The sequence below is a fragment of the Capsicum annuum genome, unplaced genomic scaffold (assembly GCF_002878395.1).
Source record: "Capsicum annuum cultivar UCD-10X-F1 unplaced genomic scaffold, UCD10Xv1.1 ctg1491, whole genome shotgun sequence".
Lineage (NCBI taxonomy): Eukaryota > Viridiplantae > Streptophyta > Magnoliopsida > Solanales > Solanaceae > Capsicum > Capsicum annuum.
The window spans coordinates 36,963-41,972 of NW_025820326.1; positions in this window are offsets into that span (position 1 = coordinate 36,963).

Below are 5,010 nucleotides of genomic sequence, written 5' to 3' on the forward strand. Positions count from 1 at the left end.
GTCATACAACTGCGGATTTACCTAGAGATAAAATACCTATTGATACATTTCCCCAGATAATGTCGCAAGTACGAAATTTGCGCAATATGATACCAAATTAACCTGCGGAATTTGTTGCATATATATAGTTCGCAGGTAATATATTTTAATGTTGAGGAATTTAATATTTTCATCGGTAAATCCTCATGTATTTCCTGCAATATTATTCCCTAGATAAAATTTTCGTGTAATTTATAGTTTTCTAGTAGTGGTGTAAGATCCCCAAAATACACTATTAAAGTAAATGGTGAAGACCATGGATACTTTGAGGGAATGAGGGATCTTCAGCGGGTTGATCCCATCTCCCCTTTGCTGTTTGTACTTGTGATAGGATACCTGATTCGAGTGATGAAGTGTATGATCTTGATACCTGATTTCAAATTTCATCCACTCTATAAGACACACCAGATTTTTGCTGATGATTTGATGGTATTCTGAAAAGGAGAGGTTGGTTCAATCAAGAAAGTTAAAGAAGATTTGCAATACTTTAGTACAACTACTGACCTTGAGGATAATCTGGACAAGTCCAGTGTGTTCGTTGCTGGAATAGGAGATTAAAAGAAAACTGAATTGCTGGCCTTAAAAAGATTCTGTCTAGTCCTTTTGCTATCAGGTACCTAGGATTGCCATTGTTTCCTAAGAGATGGAGTAGATTAGATTGCCATGTCACGACCCAAAAATTGATTGGTCTTGATGGCACTTATCGCGACGAACCTTGACAAGTAAGCCTATCACCCAAATAGATACACACAGGGAAAATATAGAAATACCCCAAGGTAAGGCTTCTAGAATGAAGTCGAACCACATAGATATAGTAAAAGTATACAGAATAAAATCAACACATGCAGCCATAACTCCCAAAACCTGGTGTCAATAGTATAAGAACTACTAATTCAATCTCGGAGTAAAATACATTAGAAAAATAACCAAAAAGGAAAATATTTGTCTCCGAACACTAATAAAGACATTACTAAAACAGAAAGATGGAGGTGAGCTCCGGACATATAAATGTCCAACTGCTACCTTGAGTAATGTAAAGGCACCCGAAAATCAACTAATTTGAGGTGGACCCGAACCTGAAGTTGCACCAAAAGGGTGAAGCAGGAGTGAGTACGGTCCATTTGTACTCAGTAGGTATCATAGGCCGACTGAGCAAAGTAGAAAATAAAGCATACAAAATACACACTAAGGGCACGTCACCTGAAATAAAAAAATATTCCACAACGTAGCCACACCGCTTGCACTAAGAGTTCTGATATTTCACATATATTACAACAACACACCAAGATAGGACATAAGTATGTTTTATGTCACATATAAGTAGAACAAGGGAAAACATGTAGATATAGATCATAAAAAACAAGTAAAGAAAGGTAAAACAAATACATAGATGACAAGTCAATATGGCATTATAACACAACATAAATACAATAAAGTAAGTTCAATGTATATGATAATTATGATGATACATAAGTTCGTCCCACAACTTTCGAAATCATAGACAAACCTCGTATACACCTACGGAGCTAAAGATTCCTGATGTAGGACCAATGGGGGTTCGTAAACCCATATATAATCCACATATATCATATCTTGTTTTTGGCACATCCCTTAAAAAGGGTTTTATAAGGTGTTACAATATCTCCTCTACGACACTTTCCTCGAGGAGGATTTTATAAAAAGTGTTTTCAGTGTTTCTCAGATATTGCCATGGTGGTACAAATGTATCATGAATGAGTATGATATGAGGATGTAATGCTCACAATCAATCACAATGAGTATTTTCATAACCAATCATAATGATATATTTCCATAACCAATCACAATTATACATTTTCACAAGTACGTGAGCCAATATTCATTCATTATTCTCATTCCATTTATGAATTTCCACATGTCTCATATAACAACAAGTATGAATATATCAAAATACACCAATTGTACCACCTTAGGCATTTCAACAACACAATACAATTATTTACATATATTCAAGGCTATCAATATCACATAGGACCCCACACAGTCACACATATCACATAATATTTTAATTTCAATAATTGCATTACATATAGGCCCCCACACGGGCACAATACATAGATAATCATTTTTCATGATTAGTTCCCACCCTTAATATGCATTTTGTACTATCATTTACTACCCAGCCCAGTCTGAAAGAGTTTAGCCATAACCTACCTTAAAAGCTGAAATCAGTCTGCTACACTTCAAACCCACGACCTTACTTTTCACGAATGATCTCGAACTCCCTACAAAGATCAAATATAAAATTTATGCGTCAAAACAAAACCAACGACAATCATATTGACTACTTTTGGTTCGGAAACGGACCCCCGAAATGGGTTTTCAAAAAAGAAGAAAAAATTGTAACTTTACTTTAAAAAACGTGTTTCCCACATTTTTAGAAACCTACAGCTGAAAATCCAAGTCAAATAGAGTCAAAGATGAGGTTTAAATCAAAGAAAAATTATTTTTAAGCTTTATCGGGTAAAAACCTTTAAAATTCGGGTTAAAATCAAGAATCAGAGTTGTTTTGAAGGTTAAACTGATGAAAAACTAGTAATTATAAGATTAAGATATTATTCAAGTGAAAATGAGTGAAGTTGAGATTTAAAATCAAGCCCTAAAAATTTTGAGGTTTTGAGAAATTAACCAAGAAATTACTAAGAAAATAATGAATTCTTAGCTTAAATCCGTAATAGTCTTAAGAAATAGATGTTAATCTAGCTTTCTAAGCTCCCACAAGCTTCACTTTTAAGCCCCACACTATTTTAGGGTTTAACTCTCAAGAGGTAAGATAAAAAATGAGCAAAATAGGCAAAAAGGAAGGGAAATACTATTTTTATACCCAAAAAACTACAATTGCACCCGATTTTTCTATCTTTAAGTCCAACCCGGACTTCGACGGGGTCTAGAACTCGTTTGGAGTTTGATATACACAAAAAAACTATATAGCCACACTAAATTCAACGCTCCGGACTTAGTGGAGGTATCAGATTTTCAAAAAAATGTCATTTTTACAAAGTTGACCCCCAAAATCTGAAATCATAATTTTTCAAACCAAAGGTTGAAATGATATTTAAAAGAAGTCAAATCACATCAAATATATTACCACCCTAAAATTGATATTCTGGATCTGCTGAAAAATTCAGACTTTCCATTCGAGGTCATTTCAATCAAATGTGGATCCCACACCCATATTTCTAATTTTTTCAACTTTCCAACCAATAGGTCGAAATGAGCTCGGGTGCATTGGAACCCGAACCAAAGGTCTACTTAGCCTAAAATTGATATTCTGGAGTTGCTAGTGCATTCTGTTCAGTCATGTATCGCACAAATTAAAAGATATCCACATAAGTCCAAAATAAGGCTCTCGAAGTCATAAAAAACCACAATATCGCATAAATGGTACCAAAACGCATCTGGAACCATGCCAATCACCCCTACACTCCAGAAATACTATAATGCAACTATAGGATGGGGTAAAATAGTCAAATCACAAAGAAACACACAATTCACATATTTCATCAAAAAACTAATTGTTGCATGCCATGCCTTGGTTGATGAAATCACTAAAAGAATACAGACAACCTATGCAAGGAAGTTGTCATATGCTGGAAGATTACAGGTGGTGCTTGCAGTACTATTTTCTGTTCATAGCTTTTGCGGCTCAGTATTTATACTTCCTCAAGGAGTGGTGAAACAGGTTGACCAAAAATACAAAGCCTTCTTAAGGGGCAGCACTACAGAGGAGAGAAGACAAGCTTTAGTCTCTTGGGATGTGGTGTGTAAACCTAAGAAAAATGAAGGTTGAATGTTAAAGACTGTGGTGTGTGGAATATGGCTTTAGTTGTTAAGCTGTTGTGGCAAATTGTGATGAAGGAGGACTCCCTCTGGGTTAAGTGGATTCATGGGATATACTTGAAAGAATTCCCAAGCATTTGGACTTACCAGGCCCCAGTACACAGTAGTTTGTACTGGAGGAAGCTGAACGAGGTGAAAAAACAAATGAGCAGCTGGTATGTCAATAATAAGTTCATCCTAACTAAAAAAGGAGATTATTCCATTTCAACAGGTTATCTTGCTCTTATTTGTACACAATTAAGGATGTCAGTGGCTGATTTAGTGTTGAACTCAATATCAGTGTCAAAGTTTAGGTTAATAGTCTGGTTGGCTGTGCATAATAGACTTATAACCAAAGAGAGACTCATACATATGAATATTCAAGTGGAAGAGCCTGCCTATTGCCTTTGTGATTTTCAGGAGATAGAAACAGGTCATCACTTACTTGTAGTATGTAGTTGGTTTAAAAGAATATGAGAGGCTCTCTTGAAGTGGGCAAACATAACACTACCAGCAGGCGATGTCAAACAAGTGCTGAAAATGATTAAAAGAAGACACTCAGAGAGATTCAAGAAGGAGATATTGTAGCAATCATCAGTGGTTTGATTTACCATAAGTGGCGAGCTAGGAACTAGAAACTGAACAAGAGATTCAAGTGCAACATCAAGAGATTGTAGAGCAAGCCAAGCAAGAAGTCAGGATTAGGCTAGAATACTACAAGGAGGCTATGAAAGCATATAGAAGTAGAGGATATGTATATAGAATACATTTGTAGTATATATGTTTTATTTTGTTTTTTTCCGGGGCTTGATTACATGCAATGATACTATAATCAGGTGCCTTTAGTCTATAAGTAATTTGTTGGTTAATGCTATTCACAATGTTACCAATATTTCGAGAAAAATTTTAAGGACTGCGCCAAAATTATATGTGAAGACACTCTTTCTTTATGCATGAGACACTACTTAAAAAAAAAAAAAGCAAAAACCGACCACAAATTATGGTCGGAAAAAAACGACCACTAGTGGTCGAATTTTTTTTTAATTTTTTTTATTTAATAAAGCGACCACAAGTGGTAGCTTTTTTATTTTAAAAAATCAAAATAATTATTAA